A 21,118-nucleotide genomic window follows, 5' to 3' on the forward strand; every position below is an offset into this window, starting at 1 on the left:
CCTGGAATACCCAGGTACCTCAATCCACCCAGATGTGAGTTTTAGTTGCCACCTTAAGGTTAACCATTAATTAACAATCTCACATCTGTCATGGTAACACTCAAACCCAATCCACGTCTACTAGCATAGCATAACAAAATAAGCAAACGTAGAAGTAACTCCCAAGGGTTTGATAATAAACAGGTGATAGGTACTACCTCAAATACTTCCGAATTCCCACAGTTTAATTAGATCCTAACCATGCAATGTTTGAGGATTGGTCTAATGCAATAAAACTGGGTAGTAAAAGAGGTATGATCAAAGTGTTACTTGCCTTGCTGATGATCCGTGAAACCTAGAGATTCGAAGTAGCAAGCGGCGCACTCCGGGTACTCTATTGCAAACAAACAAGCATACAATAAGCACTCATCAAATGCATAGGTAAAACTCAAATAAAAGATCTAACCAGAAAGTTCAACTTAAGAACTCAGGCTTGCAAAAAGAATCGAATCAAACGAAGCAACGAAAGTCAAACGGCGAAAGAAACAAGCTTCGTTTACTAATCTGGATCTAAGTCAAATTTTACTGTAGCAAAAACTGGTTTGAGTTGGTTAAACAGAAAGAGAATTTCGAGACGAAACTCTAGGCGCTTGAATCGCCTGATTCCGATAAACAAGCGAAAAGATAAACTAAAACGAAAATCTGATCAGAAATCGCGATCTGGAATAATCGCGAAAAATCCAACGAAAAATAAAACTGACGAACAGTTAAATGAACGGACGTTCGTTAACTGCGACAAAACGGTGAACACTTTCGTTAAAACGAACGGATCGGCGAACATTCACTAACTAAAACCGAAGAAATAAACCAATCTAATAAAAAAAATAAACCTAAGGTTTCAAAAATAAAAAATTAAACGGAGGCGGTTTTTGAAAAAAAACCGGACGGTCGGCGGCGGCTGCGGCTACCTCGTCGGGGCAACTCCGGCGGGGCTCGGGACGGGCTCCGGCGGGGCTCGGGGGTGCGGCTAGGGGCGGCGGGGCTCGGGCGTCGTCGGGGGCGGCAAGGGGCGGAGTCGGCGGCGGCGTACGGGCTCCGGGGCGGCGGCTCCTTCGGCGTCGGGCTTCTCCGGCGTCGGCGGCTTCGGTCGAGGTGGGGAAAGGCGGCGGGGCTGGGGGAGTATATATAGGAGGGGGGTGCTCCGGCTTGGGGAAGGGGCTAGAGGCGGCGGCGTGGCCGTGCGGGACTCGGGCGGCGGCGGCGCTGTCGTGCCCGAGAGGGAGATGGGGCGCTGCGGAGCTGGGCCGTTGGCTGGGCTTCGGCCCAGTCGGCGCGCTCGCGACTTTTTTTTAAAATAATTTCGCCGAACCTAAAAAAAATCATAGAAAAATAAATAAAAATCTAAAATGCCAAAACAAATTTTCACCGTCTAATTAAAATAATTAGAACGAGATGAACATTTTCTTGGCCCTAAAAATGCAGTTTTTAAAACGTGCAATTTTTTAATGCAAATAAAATCCGAATAAAAGCAAATATTTGATTTTAATATTTTTCCTCCAATATTTCAATTATTTTGGAGAAGTCATATTTTCTCCTCTCATTTATTTTAATACGAAATATTTTTCGGAGGAAAAATAAATTAAACCGAAAATCCTCGTTTCATTATTTGATAAAAATCTAATATGAAAACCGGGAAAATCCCCAACTCTCTCCGAGGGTCCTTGAGTTGCTTAGGATTTCGAGGATTTTGCCAAAATGCAATAAAATATGCTATGCAATGATGATCTAATGTATAACATTCCAAATTGAAAATTTTGGATGTTACAAACCTACCCCCTTAAGATGAATCTCGCCCTCGAGATTCGGGTTGGCTAGAAAATAGGTGAGAGTGGTTTTTCCGTAGATCTTCCTCTCGCTCCCAGGTGGCTTCGTCCTCGGTATGGTGACTCCACTGAACCTTGCTGCGGGTGACTCGACTGGCATACTCAAGAATCTTAACTGGTTTCTCCTCATAGGTCAAGTCACTATCCAGCTGAATCGCTTCCAATGGCACCGTATCTCTCAGTGGTATCTCAGCCATCCCTGTGTGGCACTTCTTCAACTGGGAAACGTGAAATACATCATGAACTCCTGACAATCCTTCAGGCAATTCCAGCTTGTAAGCAACTTCTCCCATACGCTTCAAAACTTTGTATGGTCCTACAAAACGTGGCGCTAACTTTCCTTTAACTCCAAAGCGCTTCACTCCTCGAAGTGGTGATACACGAAGATAAACTCTGTCTCCAACTTCGTGAACTGTCTCCTTACGTTTAGAATCCGCATAACCCTTCTGCCTGGATTGGGCTACCTTGAGCCTATCGCGAATCAACTTCACTTTCCGTTCAGACTCTTTAATCAAATCTGGTCCAAACAACTGGCAGTCTCCAACTTCGTTTCATAACAATGGTGTTCTACACCTCCTTCCGTATAAAGCTTCGAAAGGGGCCATCTTCAAACTGGTTTGATAACTATTGTTGTAAGAAAACTCTGCATACAGCAAATTGTCGTCCCAACTAGATCCATAATCTAGCGCACAAGCTCTCAACATGTCCTCCAAAATCTGATTGACTCTCTCGGTCTGTCCGTCTGTCTGTGGATGAAAGGCTATACTGAATTCTAGCCTGGTACCCAAAGTTTCATGTAACTGATTCCAAAACTTTGAAGTAACCTGGGTTTCTCTATCTGATACAATGTTCCACGGAACTCCATGCAGACATACGATCCTGGTCATGTATATCTTTGCCAACTTAGCACTGGTGTAAGTGGTCTTCACTGGGATGAAATGACCTACTTTCGTCAAACGATCGACTACAACCCATATTGAGTCATAGCCTGAACGAGTCCTGGGCAATCCCGTGATAAAATCCATGCCTAGTTTATCCCATTTCCATTCGGGTATCGGCAATGGCTGTAGCAATCCTGCTGGCTTCTGATGCTCTGCCTTCACACTCTGACATACATCACAAACTGCTACATACTCCGCAATATCTTTTTTCATTCCGGTCCACCAGAAAGTATCCTTCAAATCCAAATACATCTTGGTATTTCCTGGGTGAATCGAATACAGTGAATCATGGGCCTCTTGCAAGATCAACTTCCTGATCTCCGGATCATTAGGCACATAAACGCGGTCCTCAAACCATAAGGTATCGTGCTCATCCTCGCGAAATCCTTTGGCTTTTCCTTTGCTCATCCTTTCCTTTATCTCATCAATCTCCTTGTCTGTCTTCTGAGCTTCCCTGATCTTTTCCATCAAGGTAGACTGAATCTCCAACGTTGCTAAATAGCCTCTTGGAACTATCTCCAAACATAGCTCGCGAAGATCCTCGGCTAATAATTTCGGTAACTCTCCGGTCATGAGTGTGTTGACATGGCTCTTGCGGCTCAACGCATCAGCTACTACGTTAGCCTTCCCTGGGTGATAATGCAATCTCATATCATAATCCTTAATGAGCTCCAACCATCTCCTTTGTCTGAGATTCAACTCCTTTTGCGTGAAAATGTACTTCAAACTCTTTTGATCCGTGTACACCTCACAGTGGTTTCCGATGAGAAAATGTCTCCATGTCTTCAATGCATGTACTACGGCTGCTAACTCCAAATCATGCGTGGCATAATTCTTCTCATGGGGTTTAAGTTGTCGTGAAGCATATGAAACAACCCTTCCCTCCTGCATAAGCACTGCTCCAAGTCCTCGACGTGAAGCGTCGCAATATACTTCATAATCCTTGCGTTGGTCTGGCAGAATCAACACTGGTGATGTAACCAAACGTTTCTTCAACTCTTGGAAACTAGCTTCACATTCCTCAGTCCAATTGAACTTGGTGTCCTTCTTTAACAACTCTGTCATGGGCTTAGAAATCCTCGAGAAATTCTTAATGAACCTCCGGTAGTATCCTGCGAGTCCAAGGAAACTCCGGATTTCTCCAACTGACGTGGGTGATTCCCAACTTGTTACTGTGTCAACTTTGGTGGGGTCTACTGCTATTCCTTCTCCGGATATAACATGTCCGAGGAATCCAACTTCCTTCAGCCAAAACTCACATTTGCTGAACTTGGCGTATAACTGATGTTCTCTGAGCTTCTCAAGTACCAAATGCAAATGCTCCATATGCTCCTCTTCGTTCTTTGAGTAGACCAAAATTTCATCAATGAACACTACAACGAACTTATCCAAAAACTCCATAAACACTTTGTTCGTCAGGTTCATGAAATAGGTAGGTGCGTTAGTCAGACCAAATGACATAACGGTACACTCATATAGCCCACACCTGGTGGTAAAAGCCGTCTTAGGTATATCCTGCTCTCGAATCTTTAACTGATGGTATCCTGATCATAGATCGATCTTGGAAAATACCTTAGTTCCTTGTAATCGGTCAAACAAATCATTGATCATCGGCAGTGGGTACTTATTTTTGATGGTCACTTCATTCAATCCTTGATAATCAACAACCATCCTCAACGATCCATCTTTCTTCTCCACTAGAAGTACGGGTGATCCCCAAGGTGAAGAACTTGGGCGAATATAGCCTTTATCCAGTAACTCCTTAATCTGCTTCTTAATTTCTTCCAAATCCTTAGCGGGCATCCTGTACGGTCTCTTAGATATCGGCCCTATGCCTGGCAAAAGTTCAATAAAAAACTCTATGTCTCTATCTGGTGGCATGCCTGGCAACTCTTCTGGAAATACATCCGGGTAATCTTTCACCACTGGTACTTCTTCCTGTACAACTCCTGATAAGGAATTTACTTGAGTCCTCTTCGGCATATGCCGGGATACATACTTAATCCTTCTTCCTTCTGGGGTGGTAAGCAAAATCGTCTTACTGGCGCAATCGATGTTTCCCCCATACATCGATAGCCAATCCATACCCAATATTACATCCAAACCTTGCGACTCTGAAACTATTAGGTCTGAGGGGAAAACATGCCTACCTATGGCCAATGGCATCTGAAAACATCCTTGGCTTGCCATATACTCTGCTCCTGGCGAGGTTACTAACATAGGTGTTTTGAGAACTTTGGTGGGCAATTTAAACTTATCCACAAATCCCCTTGATATGTATGAATGCGATGCTCCAGTATCAAAAAGAACGAGTGCAGTAAATGACTTAACCAAAACTTACCTATTACTGCCTCTGGCTGTGCTTCAACCTCCTCCACGCTAACGTGGTTCACATGTCCTTTGTTGAAAGGGTTCGGCTTCTTCCCAGAGCTTTCATTGCCATTTCCATTCTGGGCTTCAGGACATTCATTGGCATAATGTCCAGTCTTCTGGCACTTAAAGCAAGTGACTTGGCTCAGGTCTCTCTTAGCTGGGGTTGAAGGGTTGGTACGGTTCTGCCCATTGCTTCCTCCATTCCCATTACCATTCTTGGGGCCATTATGGTTGTGCGAACTACCTCCTCCATGGGTATGCTGAAACTGTCCTCCCGATTTCGGGGTAAAACGTGGCTTCTGCTGAGCTCCAGAATTATACTTCCCTTGTCCATACTTCCTCTTACGGTTTTCAATCTGCTGTTGCTTCCCTTCAATCATGAGAGCTCTATCTACCAACTCCTGGTAGTTGTTGAAGGTTGCTACCATTAACTGCATGCTCAGCTCATCATTCAGTCCTTCCAGAAACTTCTCCTGCTTGGCTGCATCTGTAGCAACGTCCTCTGGAGCATAACGTGCTAACTTTCTAAAGTCCTCCACATACTGGCCTACGGTGCGTCCTCCTTGGCGTAGGTTGCGAAACTCACGCTTCTTCATAGCCATAGCTCCTGCTGAAACATGGGCAGTACGGAAAGCTTGCTGAAACTGGTCCCATGTGACAGTGTCAATAGGGTGTGTGGCTCTGTAATTCTCCCACCATGATGCTGCGGGTCCATCAAGCTGATGTGTTGCAAATTGCACTCTCTCCGCATCTGTGCATCCTGCAGTGGTCAACTCCCTTCCAACTTTGCGGAGCCAATCATCTGCAACAATCGGCTCGGTGCTGCTGGAAAACACCGGCGGATTTAGCCTCAAGAAACGGGCTAAGTGATCAACAGGTGGTGGTGGCGGGTTGTTGTTGTTGTTATTGTTGTTGTTGCCTTGGTTCTGTACTAACACTTGCATCAGGGCATTCTGCTGCTGAATCAACTGAGTGATCTCCGGTGGGAAAACAAATCCGGTGTCGCGTCTCGGAGGCATCTGATAGGTTTCAGAAAAGGTGAGAATTTAGAATAGAATGAGGTCTAGAGGGAAAACACTACCCATATGCACATGAGTCAAACACAAACAATATCACTCAATCAAACAAGGCATACAATCGATCTAACTATCGTTAGAAAGTGCTCGGACTATACTATATACATGGGGGAAATACTACTACTGATTATGGTGGTCTACTAGAAATTTTGATCGGTCGAAGACTCCATGATATCCGCTCCAGCTTCATCAACAAAATCTTCTTCACTGGGGTCCGAGTCGGTGTCGTCGATGATGATGTAGTTATCCGGGCAAGTAGAATCGTCATCTTCTCCTCCTGGTGCTGGGTCTCCCATGAATACTCCAATCTTCTTTATCAGGTCGTCATTCTTCTCCAACAACGTGGCGATCTCCTCCTCATATCCATCGCGCGTAGACTTGAGTTCTTCCTCCAACTCCGTGAGCTTGATCAATGCCTTCTTCAGATCTAACATGTCTGCGCACATCTGGTTCTCCTGGCGACGAATGTGTTGGTTTTGCTCCTGGATGAAAGCTGCAATTGATCCATCCTTCTTGGTGCTGATCATCTCCCATTGCTCATCTCGGCGTCCACAAATCTGATAAATAGTATCCTTAAGCTCCCTATGGTAGACTTCTCCAATGCGTCCCATAGAGATGTGGGTGCCATGCTCTTCCCTAAACTCCAGGTTGGTGCATCAAAGGAAAACTCTATAGGCTCAGTGAGTGGCGTAAACGTCCTTCCTGGAACTTGAACTTGAATCTTCCAACGCTCCTCTTCTGGTAGTGTGGCTTTGTAAGTCCCGGTGAAGCTTGGTATTCTGATGTTCAGGTACTTAGTGACTTCCTTCAAGTGTCTTCTAAAAGGTGTATCTTCATCCGGTTGCATGAACTTGTTCCTTGCATCCGCCATTCCTAAAAGAGTAGAAAGTGGAGAGGAGTCAGAAATGAGAAGAGAGTAGTGTTCTAGGGTTTAAGCTTAGTGGTCGTGTCCTACAGTCAGCGTGTGCTCTGATACCACCTTTGTAGAGACCAGACCTCAAACAGTCTGTGCTGCTGTGCACCAGTGTCATCCCTGGATCAGTAATGCTGACATGCACAGTACAAATGGAGGATTTATAACAGAGTAGCAATCACACACTTATTACATCGAGTATCTCATAAGAGAATAAGTATGATAAATATGGCTTAAGGCCATCTAATACGATAACAGCGGAAGACTTGGAAGATAAGTGTGTCCATCAAATCCAACAGCATCACTGAGTATAAGACCACGAGCTAAGGCACCTTACTCGTCGTCTGAAAAGTCTGCAATATGAAACGTTGCAGCCCGAAAATGGGTCAGCACATGGAATATGCTGGCAATATAACACATAGAGAGTAATGACCAAAAAATGCTATACTACATGCATATATGGCTGGTAGAAGGCTCTATGGTTACAGTTTTGTGAAAAGCCAATTTTTCCCTACTGCAAAGGAATAATTTTATTTAACTATCATGGTGGTTGTTAAACATTGAGAATGGTTGACAGCATCCTCAATCCCAATTAAGTATCATCATTAACCCAACAAAATTAATTAAAGTAACATGAGGAGATTCACATGATAATCCAAGTTATAGATACTCAAGATGTCCATAACCGGGGACACGGCTAACCATGATTAGTTTATACACTCTGCAGAGGTTTGCGCACTTTTCCCCACAAGACTCGATCGCCTCCGCTTGATTCTCGCACTACATGATGTTTGAGAAACGGATGACCGAGACACAGTCTTTCGGAAACAATAACTCTTTACTCCGGGTGGACAGTTACACCTACTTTCCCCTACATCTGCTAGCCCACCTCTTCAAGAGATCATGTGACCTACTCAACTACGCTAGAGCCCATAATAGCTTGTGGCTGCACACGGAAGTTTCTAGCATGAATAATCTCATGATCCCTTTGAACCTGGGTGGCGGTCCAAAAGAAAAACAGGCAATCCTCGACTACCCAGGTACCTCAATCCACCCAGATGTGAGTTTTAGTTGCCACCTTAAGGTTAACCATTAACTAACAATCTCACAACTGTCATGATAACACTCAAACCCAATCCACGTCTACTAGCATAGCATAACAAAATAAGCAAACGTAGAAGTAACTCCCAAGGGTTTGATAATAAACAGGTGACAGGTACTACCTCAACTACTTCCCAATTCCCACAGTTTAATTAGATCCTAACCATGCAATGTTTGAGGATTGGTCTAATGCAATAAAACTGGGTAGTAAAAGAGGTATGATCAAAGTGTTACTTGCCTTGCTGATGATCCGTGAAACCTAGAGATTCGAAGTACCAAGCGGCGCACTCCGGGTACTCTATCGCAAACAAACAAGCATACAATAAGCACTCATCAAATGCACAGGTAAAACTCAAATAAAAGATCTAACCAGAAAGTTCAACTTAAGAACTCCGGCTTGCAAAAAGAATCAAATCAAACGAAGCAACGAAAGTGAAACGGCGAAAGAAACAAGCTTCGTTTACTAATCTGGATCTAAGTCAAATTTTACAGTAGCAAAAACTTGTTTGAGTTGGTTAAACAGAAAGAGAATTTCGAGACAAAACTCTAGGCGCTTGAATCGCATGATTCCGATAAACGAGCGACAAGATAAACTAAAACGAAAATCTGATCACAAATCGCGATCTGGAATAATCGCGGAAAATCCAACGAAAAATAAAACTGACGAACAGTTAAACGAACGGACGTTCGTTAACTGCGACAAAACGGTGAACACGTTCGTTAAAACGAACGGATCGGCGAACGTTCACTAACTAACTAAACCGAAAAAAATAAACCGATCTAATAAAAAAATAAACCTAAGGTTTCAAAAATAAAAAAATAAACCGAGGCGGTTTTTGAAAAAAAACCGGACGATCGGCGGCGGCTGCGGCTACCTTGACGCGGCAACTCCGGCGGGGCTCGGGACGGGCTCCGGCGGGGCTCGGGGGTGCGGCTCGGGGCGGCGCGGCTCGGGCGTCGTCGGGGGCGGCGATGGGCGGCGTCGGCGGCGGCGTACGGGCTCCGGGGCGGCGGCTCCTTCGGCGGCGGGGTCGGGCGGCTCCGGCGTCGGGCTTCTCCGGCGTCGGCGGCTTCGGTCGAGGTGGGGAAAGGCGGCGGGGCTGGGGGAGTATATATAGGAGGGGGGGTGCTCCGGCTTGGGGAAGGGGCTAGGGGGGCGGTGTGGCAGTGCGGGACTCGGGCGGCGGCGGCGCTGTCGTGCCCGAGAGGGAGACGGGGCGCTTGGGAGCTGGGCCGTCGGCTGGGCTTCGGCCCAGTCGGCGCGCTCGCGACTTTTTTTTTATAAATAATTTCGCCGAACCTAAAAAAATCGTAGAAAAATAAGTAAAAATCTAAAATACCAAAACAAATTTTCACCGTCTAATTAAAATAATTAGAACGAGATGAACATTTTCTTGGCCCTAAAAATGCAGTTTTTAAAACGTGCAATTTTTTTAATGGAAATAAAATTGCAAATAAAACCCGAATAAAAGCAAATATTTGATTTTAATATTTTTCCTCCAATATTTCAATTATTTTGGAGAAGTCATATTTTCTCCTCTGATTTATTTTAATACAAAATATTTTTCGGAGGAAAAATAAATTAAACCAAAAATCCTCGTTTCATTATTTGATAAAAATCAAATATGAAAACCGGGAAAATCCCCAACTCTCTCCGAGGGTCCTTGAGTTGCTTAGGATTTCGAGGATTTTGCCAAGATGCAATAAAATATGATCTAATGTATAACATTTCAAATTGAAAATTTAGGATGTTACAATAGGTATTGCACTAGCACTAGCACCCATATCACATAAGCCATGATAACAATGATCTCCTATTTTAACAGAAATAACAGGCATGCCTACAATAGGTCTATGTATCTTAGCATCGGGTTTAGCAATATTAGTTGTTTCACCACAGAAGTAAATAACATGCCCATCTATATTATCATCCAAGAGATCTTTTACCATAGCAATACTAGGTTCAACTTTAATTTGCTCAGGAGGTGTATATGTTCTAGTATTACTCTTACGAACCACAGTTGAAGCTCTAGCATTATCCTTTATCCTAACAGGATAAGGTGGTTTCTCAACCTAAGTAGTAGGAACAATAGGATCGTTATAAGTAATAGTCTTTTCTTCAACTGTAATAGGTGCAACTACTTTTACTTCAGTGGGAGGATTATATTTAAACCACTTCTCCTTATGGAGATCAACGTGAGCAGCAAAAGATTCGCAAAAAGAAGCTACTATCTCAGAATCAAGTACATATTTAGCGCTAAATCAACGAAAAGCATCGGTATCCATAAAAGATTTAACACAATCAAACTTAGGTGTCATACCTGACTCCTTACCATCGTCGGAACCCCAATCTTCAGAGTTGCGTTGAATTCTTTCCAATAAATCCCACTTGAATTCAGTAGTCTTCAGCATATAAGAACCAGCACATGAAGTATCGAGCATGGTGCGATTGTTGTCAGAAAGCCAAGCATAAAATTTTTGTATAATCATTTCTCTTGAGAGCTCATGATTGGGGCATGAATATAACATTGACTTAAGCCTCCCCAAAGCTTGAGCGATGCTTTCTCCTTCGCGAGGCCAGAAATTATATATGTAATTACGATCATGATGAACAAGATGCATAGGATAGAACTTCTGGTGAAATTCCAATTTCAATCGTTAATAGTTCCAAGGACCCGTATCATCACATAGCCTATACCATGTCAATGCATCACCCTTCAAAGATAAAGGGAAGACCTTCCTCTTAACAACATCATTGGGAATACCTGCAAGCTTAAATACTCCACAAACTTCATCCACAAAGATAAGGTGTAAATCGGGATGCAATGTTCCATCTCCTGCAAAGGGATTAGCTAGCAGTTTCTCTATCATACCCGAAGGAATCTCAAAGTGAACATTTTCAATAGGTCCAGAAGGTTGAGGAGCAATTCTTTGCTCTACTGGTCGGGGCGAAGATGCCCCAAACAAGCCCCTCAAAAGATAAGTTTCCATAGTAACAAGTGACAAAAAAATTCAGCACACTATATAAATGTTTCCTTAATAAGTTCCACTCACCAAAGGCGCTTCACTCCCCGGCAACGGCGCCAGAAAAGAGTCTTGATGACCCACAAGTATAGGGGATCTATCGTAGTCCCTTAGATAAGTAACAGTGTCGAACCCAACGAGGAGCAGAAGGAAATGACAAGCGGTTTTCAGTAAGGTATTCTCTGCAAGCACTGAAATTGTAGGTAACAGATAGTTTGGTGATAAGATAATTTGTAACGGGTAACAAGCAATGAAAGTAAATAAAGTGCAGCAAGGTGGCCCAATCCTTTTTGTAGCAAAGGACAAGCCTGGACAAATTCTTATAATGAGAAAAGCGCTCCCGAGGACACATGGGAATTATCGTCAAGCTAGTTTCATCACGTTAATATGATTCGCGTTCGTTACTTTGATAATTTGATATGTGGGTGGACCGGTGCTTGGGTACTGCCCTTTCTTGGACAAGCATCCCACTTATGATTAACCCCTATTGCAAGCATCCGCCACTACAAAAGAAGTATTAAGGTAAACCTAACCATAGCATTAAACTAGTGGATTCAAATCAGCCTCTTACTAAGCAACGCATAAACTAGGGTTTAAGCTTCTGTCACTCTAGCAACCCATCATCTACTTATTACTTCCCAATGCCTTCCTCTAGGCCCAAATAATGGTGAAGACGTTCACATAACACCAATAGAGGAGAGACAATATACATCTCGTCAAAATATCGAACGAATACCAAATTCACATGACTACTAATAGCAAGACTTCACCCATGTCCTCAGGAACAAACGTAACTACTCAGAAAGCATATTCATGTTCATGATCAGAGGAGTATTAATATGCATTAAGGATCTAAACATATGATCTTCCACCAAATAAACCAACTAGCATCAACTACGAGGAGTAATCAACACTACTAGCAACCCACAGGTACCAATTTGTGGTTTTGATATAAGATTGGATACAAGAGATGAACTAGGGTTTTGAGAGGGGATGGTGCTGGTGAAGATGTTGATGGAGATTGACCCCCTCCTGATGAGAGGATCGGTGGTGATGACGATGGTGATGATTTCCCCCTCCCGGAGGGAAGTTTCCCCGGCAGAACAGCTCCGCCGGAGCCCTAGATTGGTTCCGCCAAGGTTCCGCCTCGTGGCGGCGGAGTTTCGTCCCGTAAGCTTGCTTATGATTTTTTTCGGGGTAAAAGCCTTCATATAGCAGAAGTGGGGCACCGGAGGGCCACCAGGGGGCCCAAGAGACAGGGGGCGCGCCCAGTAAGGGAGGGCGCGCCCTCCACCCTCCTTGCCAGGGTGTGGGCCCTCTCTGGTACTTCTTTCGCTCAATAATTCTTATAAATTCCAAAAATGACTTTCGTGGAGTTTCAGGACATCTGGAGCTATGCAGAATAGGTTTCCAATATTTGCTCCTTTTCCAGCCAGAATCCCAGCTGCCAGCATTCTCCCTCTTCGTGATAAACCTTGTAAAATAAGAGAGAATAGCCATAAGTATTGTGACATAACTTGTAATAACAGCCCATAATGCAATAAATATCGATATAAAAGCATGATGCAAAATGGACATATCACATCGCAGCAAGGGACGTTCATTCCCGACAGAGAGAACGACGAGCTCACAGAGGCCCTCGGGAATCCTGAGCACCCAGGACGAACACGAGGCACGGCAGGCTCTGTTGCGTGGAAGGTTGGGTTTCCTGGCGTAGGCGGTTACAAAAACCGGGAGAGGAGGAGGAAAGTGGAGCAGACCGAACTGCAGAATCTGAATGCAAGGGTACGAGGGCTAGAGGAACAAGCAGTTCACAGCCAGCGACCTGCCGGAGCTACCCCAGAAGCTACCCCGCCATCTCAGCGGAGAAGCAGTGTGGCTTCCACCGAGCTCCTTCAGCAGCCAGACTTCACGGCTCCTAGCTACCCGTGAATGCTATCACGGAGGCTCAACATTGCCACCTTATGACGCAATGGCAAAACTTCAAAGTACAGGCAGCTGTCGGCTCTGTTGCACCTTCTGAACCTGACGCAACTTTTCACTGTTTCCGATTCCATAAGGCTATGCTGTTGTGATGGTGGATGAAATAACGGAGGGATTTGAGGACCTCGAGCTTGACCACCCTACCGGTGATGGGGAGACTCAGCTGGGTCTTGCTCTGAAGACTCCATGTCTATGGCGGAAGGACCACATGAAGCTTCCAAACTGGACGCCTCCGCCTCCTCCTCCTCCTCCGGCGAGTCAGGGCACTCCGCCTCCTCCTCCTCTGGTGAGTGATCAGGGCACTCCGCCTCCTTCTCCGGCTACTCCCGCGCGTGGCGGCACTCCGCCTCCTTCTCCACCTGCTCCGGTGCGTCCGAGCAGCCCGCCTCCTCCTCCGCCTCGTCAGCAACGCGGAAGAGAGCCGCTGCCGCTGCCGCTCCGGCTGCTCCGGCACGTCGTAGCACTCCGCCTCCTTCTCCACCTCGTAAGCAACAAAAGAAGGTAGTCGCCGCCGCTCCGGCTGCTCCGGCGTCTAGCAGTACAGCCAAAGGCGGGAGGCAATACAGATTTGGTCCATCTCTCAGGCCTCTAGAGAAGTTACCATACGAGAGGGCCGTGGAGGAAAACGCAGAGATCTGTGAAGCCTATGCGAAGGACTTCTTTGAAACGAAAAGAGCTATGAAACATCCACCACCGGAGGAGAAGATAGATTCCGTGAAAGTTCAGTGCACTATCAATGCCCTGAAGCGACCACCACTGCCTCCGCTGCAAAACAACTATGAGCACATTATTGAAAGGTCATATCAGGAAGCGGAGCAGTCGGGAAGTACTTGCAGTGATCGAAGGTTAGCAGAACGAAGATGTGGGAAAAAAATTCCCCAGCTCGGCGAACAAGCGAACCAACCGTGGCCCCCGCTCAAGGTGTCTAGCGATATCGTCGCTAATCATCCGGCCAGGATGGTGCCCGGTACCAATCCTGGAGATTACCTGCCCGACGATGCACATTTTGATACAATGGAGGTGGACGAATTCAAATACCGGTACGAGAAGCCTCTCGTCAAAGATGGAAGTCCTCCTCTAACAACGATGATGCGAAGATTCAATGATTGGTACATGAAAACTTGCGACGAGTCTGGAAAGGATATTTTGACGCTGAGAGGTAAAGAGGAGCATGACCTCATTCGAATTGATTTGTTGTCTGTTCCATTTGTGGAGTTCTTCCAGTTTTACAATCAAAAGGCCCTCGATAAAATAATCGTCACTTGCTACTGTTTGTAAGTACTACTTCTGTCATTAAGTCTCTATATATAGCTCAGCTCTTTCATTGCATGTATATATAATTATCCTCACTATATTATGCAGACTGAAGATCGTCGAATGAAAGAAAAGACCAATCTATGATATTGGGTTCATTTACACAAATCTCATAGATGACTTTACGGTTAAATTTAATGCCAAAGAAACCGAGGCCAACTTTCTACAATCATTGCTTCAAAATCAAAACAAAGACAAAATACTCTTTCCTTACAACTTCAACTGAGTGTTACTGTCTTGTGCATATTTGGTTTCCCTTATTACTCAAGGTTATAATAATGTAATTGATGAGTTATGCATGCGTGCGCAGCTTCCACTTTATTCTTCTAGAGATTAAGCTTGAGCAGGGACTAGTAACCGTCTTAGACTCGAGATGAAAAGATCCTAAGGAGTATGCGGCCATGACTAAATTCTCGAGAAGTAAGTTTAGTCGATCATTATCGCACCATATCGGCAACTTTGTTCATTTCCTGATATCAAGTAATTGTTTTCTTTGTCTGGCAGGGTTTGGAAAGATTTTACCACAAAAGCTCCAGGACTGTCGAGGGAGCTGCGATTTACACACCCGAAAGTAAGTACTACTAGCTAGTTTCGCGCATCTCCCATTGATTCTAGCTAGTTTCGCGCATCTCCCATTGATTCTAGCTACTTTCATCAATACCATTTATAATGCTTGATTATCAGTTTGATTGACCTCTATTTCTCGTAAAGTGCTTGTGGCAGGAACCCGGTAATGATTACTGCTGATACTACGTTTGCGAGTTCATCTACAACACGACGATCTCTAAGCGGGGCTACTCTAAAAAACAATATGAAGTGTGTAAGCAATAATATTCACAATTTTATTTTATTACCATCATTATATTTGTGTTGAGTTTCATTCATATATATGTATTAACACCCTTCTTCAAATTAGATGTGGCAGATGCGGAATGAACTCCTACCACAAGATCGCATACGAGCAATTCAAGAGGAATTGGCGGGATTTTTTCTTGACCACGTCGTAAATAAAGCCGGAGAATACCATGTGGAACTTGACATTAGATGTTAGGGAATTGTAAGAGATCTTATATTGTATATATGTAGCTAGTAGCGCCGGATAGATATACGAAAACTTGTTGTTCGACCAATCTCTCGGAGAAAGAGAGGTCGATCACTTCTCTGTGTATATATATGTTCATGACGATCTTGTGTACTTAATGGTTTCCTTCATTTGCTTACTAGCTAGCTTGTCGAGTCCTCTCTATACGTATAGTACCTAGCGTCGACCAAGCACGGACATAAGAGAGGACACTTCTCTGTATTAGCGAGCTAACACAATATATGAAACCCCTAAATTAACCCTACAAAACCCCCAAAACCCCCACCCCCACCCCCTTCAAAAAAAAAACAAAAACCCCAGCCCCTGAACTGTTGACGCGTGGACGCTTTTTGGTCCTGGTTGGTGCTACCAACCGGGACAAAAGGCCCTGCTGCCTAGGCAAGCCGCAGCGGCCACGTGGAGCCCCATCTGTCCCGGTTCGTAGGCGAACCGGGACTAAAGGTATTGGGCTTTAGTCCCGACCCTTTTGTCCCAATTCCAGAACCGGGACAAATGGGCCGCTGGAACCGGGACAAATGGGCCTTTTTCTACTAGTGAGTATATGTGAATGACATATTGTTGATCGGAAATGATGTAGATTTTTCTTGAAAGCATAAAGGACTGTTTGAAAGGTGTTTTTCAAAGAAAGACCTCGGTGAAGCTTCTTACATATTAAGCATCAAGACCTATAGAGATAGATCAAGACGCTTGATAAGTTTTTTCAATGAGTACATACCTTGACAAGATTTTGAAGTAGCTCAAAATGGAACAGTCAAAGAAGGAGTTCTTGCCTGTATTGCAAGGTGTGCAGTTGAGTAAAGACTCAAAACCTGACCACGACAGAAAATAGAAAGAGAATGAAATGTTATTCCCTATGCCTCAGTCATAGGTTCTATAAAGTATGCTATGTTGTGTACCAGACCTATTGTGAACCTCACCATGTGTTTGGCACGAGGGTACAATAGTGATCCAGGAGTGGATCACTGGACAACGTTCAAAATTATCCTTAGTGGAATAAGAAATACGTTTCTCGGTTATGGAGGTGACAAAAAGTTCATCGTAAAGGGTTACGTCGATGCAAGCTTTGACACTGATCAGGATGACTCTAAGTCTCAATCTGGATACATATTGAAAGTCAGAGCAATTAGCTAGAGTAGCTCCGTGCAGAGCATTGTAGACATAGAAATTTGCAAAAATACATATGGATCTGAATGTGGCAGACCCGTTGACTAAACTTCTCTCACAAGCAAAACATGATCACACCTTAGCACTCTTTGGGTGTTAATCACATGGCGATGTGAACTAGATTATTGACTCTAGTAAACCCTTTGGGTATTTGTCACATGGCGATGTGAACTATAGAGTGTTAAGTCACATGACGATGTGAACTATTGGTGTTAAATCACATGGCGATGTGAACTAGATTATTGACTCTAGTGCAAGTGGGAGACTGAAGAAAATATGCCCTAGAGGCAATAATAAAATCGTTATTTATATTTCCTTATATCATGATAAATGTTTATTATTCATGCTAGAATTGTATTAACCGGAAACTTAGTACATGTCTGAATACATAGAAAAAACAGAGTGTCCCTAGTATGCCTCTACTTAACTAGCTCGTTAATCAAAGATGGTTAAGTTTCCTAGCCATAGACATGTGTTGTCATTTGATGAACGGGATCACATTATTAGAGAATGATGTGATGGACAAGACACATCCGTAAGCTTAGCACTATGATCGTTTCGTTTATTGCTATTGCTTTCTTCATGACTTATACATGTTCCTCCGACTATGAGTTTTGCGACTCCCAAATACCGGAGGAACACTTAGTGTGCTATCAAACATCACAACGTAACTGGGTGATTATAAAGATGCTCTACAGGTGTCTCCAATGGTGTTTGTTGAGTTGACATAGATCAAGATTAGGATTCACTAGTGAAAAAACTACTTTACGTGAGACACATTAGTCCCGGGTTGTAAATGAACCGGCACTAATGGTACCATTAGTCTAGGTTCGAACGGCTATGCATTAGTCCCGGTTCATTTGTGACCTTTAGTACCGGTTGGTGGCTCCAACCGGTACTAAAGGGGTCATGGCCTTTAGTATGGGTTGGTGGCTCCAACCGGTACTAAAGACCCCCCCCCTTTAGTACCGGTTGGAGCCACCGACCAGTACTAAAGGTGGTGTGCTGCCACCCTTAGTGCACAATGTTTAGTCCCACCTCGCTAGTTGAGAGGAGCTCGCACCGGTTTATAAGCCCCGCCGCGGCTACCGTGTTGAGCTCCTCTATAAACAGGCCTTTGTGGGCCTATTGCAAGTCTTCTGCCCTGTGGGGCCTACTGGGCCGTACGGGCCTGCATCCTGGCCCAACTAGAGGTTCGGTTTCTAGTTGTATGCAGGCCGTGCCGGCCCAGTAGGCGGGCTGTTTTTGCTTTATTTAAAAAACATTCAAAAAAATCCTTTAGTCCCCAGACCACGGCGTGCCTCGTGCCACGTGGTGGGCCTTTGGTCCCGGTTCGTGTTGAACCGGGACTAAAGGGGGGACCTTTAGTCCCCACCCTTTAGTGCCGGTTTCCAGAACCGGTCCTAAATGTCCTTACGAACCGGTACTAAAAGTCATTTTTCTACTAGTGATTTGTCACTCCGAGTATCGGGGAGGTATCTCTGGGCCCTCTCGGTAATGCACATCACGATAAGCCTTGAAAGCAATGTGACTAATGAGTTAGTTACGGGATGATGCATTACAAAATGAGTAAAGAGACTTTCCGGTAACGAGATTGAACTAGGTATGATGATACCGACGGTCGAATGTCGGGCAAGTAACATACCGATGACAAAGGGAACAACGTATGTTGTTATGCAGTTTGACCGATAAAGATCTTCGTAGAATATTTAGGAGCCAATATGAGCATCCTGATTCCGCTATTGGTTATTGACTGGAGATATGTCTCGGTCATGTCTACAGAGTTATCGAACCCGTAAGGTCCGCACACTTAACGTTCGATGACGATTTGTATTATGAGTTATGTGATTTGATGACCGAAGTTTGTTCAGAGTCCCGGATGAGATAACGGACATGACGAGGAGTCTCGAAATGGTCGAGAGGTGACGATTTGTATTGGAAGGTTATATTCGGACACCGGAATGGTTTCGGGAAGTATCGGATAAGTTTCGGAGTACCGGGGGTTACCGGAACACCCCCCCCCCCCGGGGAAGTTAATGGGCCACACATGGGCCTTAGTGGAGGAGAGAGGGCCGGCCAGGGAGGTGGCGCACCCCCCCCCCATTGCCAATCTGAATTGGACAAGGGGTGGAGGCGGCGCCCCCCCTTTTCCTCTCCTACTCCTCCTCTCTTTCCCTCTTTGCTTCTCCGAAAAAGGAAAAAGGAGAGGGGAATCCTACTTGGACTAGGGAGTCCTAGTAGGACTCCCCACACCTGGCGCGCCCCCCTTGGGCCGGCCACCTCTCCTCCCCCTTTTATATACGTGGGAGGGGGCACCCCAAAGGCACAACAAGTCTCTTAGCCGCGTGCGGTGCCCCCCTCCACAGTTACACACCTCGGTCATATCGTCGTAGTGCTTAGGCAAACCCTTGCGCCGGTAACTTCATCATCACCGTCACCATGCCGTCGTGCTGACAAAACTCTCCCTCGGCCTTAACTGGATCAAGAGTTCGTGGGACGTCATCGAGCTGAACGTGTGCTTAACACGGAGGTGCCGTACGTTCGGTACTTGGATCGGTCGAATCGTGAAGACGTTCGACTACATCAACCCCGTTACTAAACGCTCCCGCTTTCGGCCTACGAGGGTACGTGGACACACTCTCCCCGCTCGTTGCTATGCTTCTCCTAGATAGATCTTGCGTCATCGTGGGAAAATTTTGAAATACTACGTTCCCCAACACGCTAATCCAACTACATCACCAACAGTAGAAAATGCACTTGTGCTGCTACTTCCGGACCTTGATTAAGCAAGAAAGAGGATGCAAAGATAGTACTACCGCCTTGCCAAGTGCCTAGTTAGTTAAATATGTTTTTTTACTTTATTTTCTCTATTGCTTAGAGTAGGGTATGTTGTCATTCAAGTGAACTTGTACCAATCTGCTTGACAGATGATTTACTCATCAGGAAAGTAACTTGTAGTAGCAGTGGATTGACCACGTACCACATATTTATTAGTAACTAGCACAAGATCTATCATCATTTTGAAATTACAATGTGTTCACTCTATTGTTCTATGATATAACACTGAAATTACTTGGTTGGGAAGAAAAATTTAAAAACAAGATCATTCTTTTGAGTTGGAGTCAAATTTCTGCATTTGTTAATTGTGCTTTCTATAAGTGTTGGTCTCACATGGAAGTAGTAGTGTATTTGTTTATTTGTATTAGGTACTACATGTGAGTAGAATTATATTGTTTATTTATGTTCTCGGAAGATTAGTATTCCAATGTGGGCAGAGGTACATTTGTTTATTTGTGAAGGTTGTTGGTCCCACATATGAACTCAGCACCAACTCCAGCCTTTATAAGTAGGAAAGATTTGGTACTCTGTCGTGCTTTTCAATACCAGCTTGTGATAATTTTTCATGTGACCGGATGACACACAAAAACACCTGCTTGATCATAAAATATTATTCTTTTTGCTTTCATCCCCCGACAAATGAATATCATATGTGAGTAGTTTGTAGTGACTGCAAGTGGCATTCTTGTTCTTAGGGCATTCTGAATCTGATTACTTTGTAGATGTTCAAAGAAGCTTGAAGAAATTATATTCTTTTCGCAAGCAATGTAGTCTCGATTTTGTTATGCACACTGCACATATCATATGATGGTTGATACTATTTCATCTTAATCTCCTTATATACTTAAAAATAGTATATTAAAATTGTTAACCGGTGCTAAAAAAATTGTAGTTCAGTCAAGATGAAGCTGTCGGTACCTGATCTCGATGCGACGTGGAGAAATGACCTGACTAGTTCTAGTGATCTTCGCCTTGCAGTTCATCTTACTCGATAGTATCTCTGCCTTGGACATGGCAATTGATAATTCAAAACTATTCCCAGGTTTACCCATGGCAAGGTTTAGTTGGCGGCGACGTCATCGATAGTGAAGTTGAAGGTTATGTGAGATTTGTCTTCATGTCACTCCACTGGGCAATGAATCCCATGTTCATGTGATTTGTTCACTCTGAGGACACCATCGATGTGCGAGTTGATGACCCAGGAACATGAAAATAGGGAAGTTGTCGAGAGTGCTGGGTCCAATGGTTTGCTTCTTCAGTCTTTTTTTGAGACAAAGAACTTTTCAGATTCTTTTATTTTTGTTCACAATTCTCAAAAAAAAACTGAGATGCTGGCCTGAGAAGAGAAGAAAATTCACATTAGCACCGACCGTGGCCCATTTGTTTCGACAGCACAAAAGAAAATTCCCCTCGTAACCGCCGCAGAC

This window comes from Triticum aestivum, chromosome 7D, assembly GCF_018294505.1.
Source record: "Triticum aestivum cultivar Chinese Spring chromosome 7D, IWGSC CS RefSeq v2.1, whole genome shotgun sequence".
Lineage (NCBI taxonomy): Eukaryota > Viridiplantae > Streptophyta > Magnoliopsida > Poales > Poaceae > Triticum > Triticum aestivum.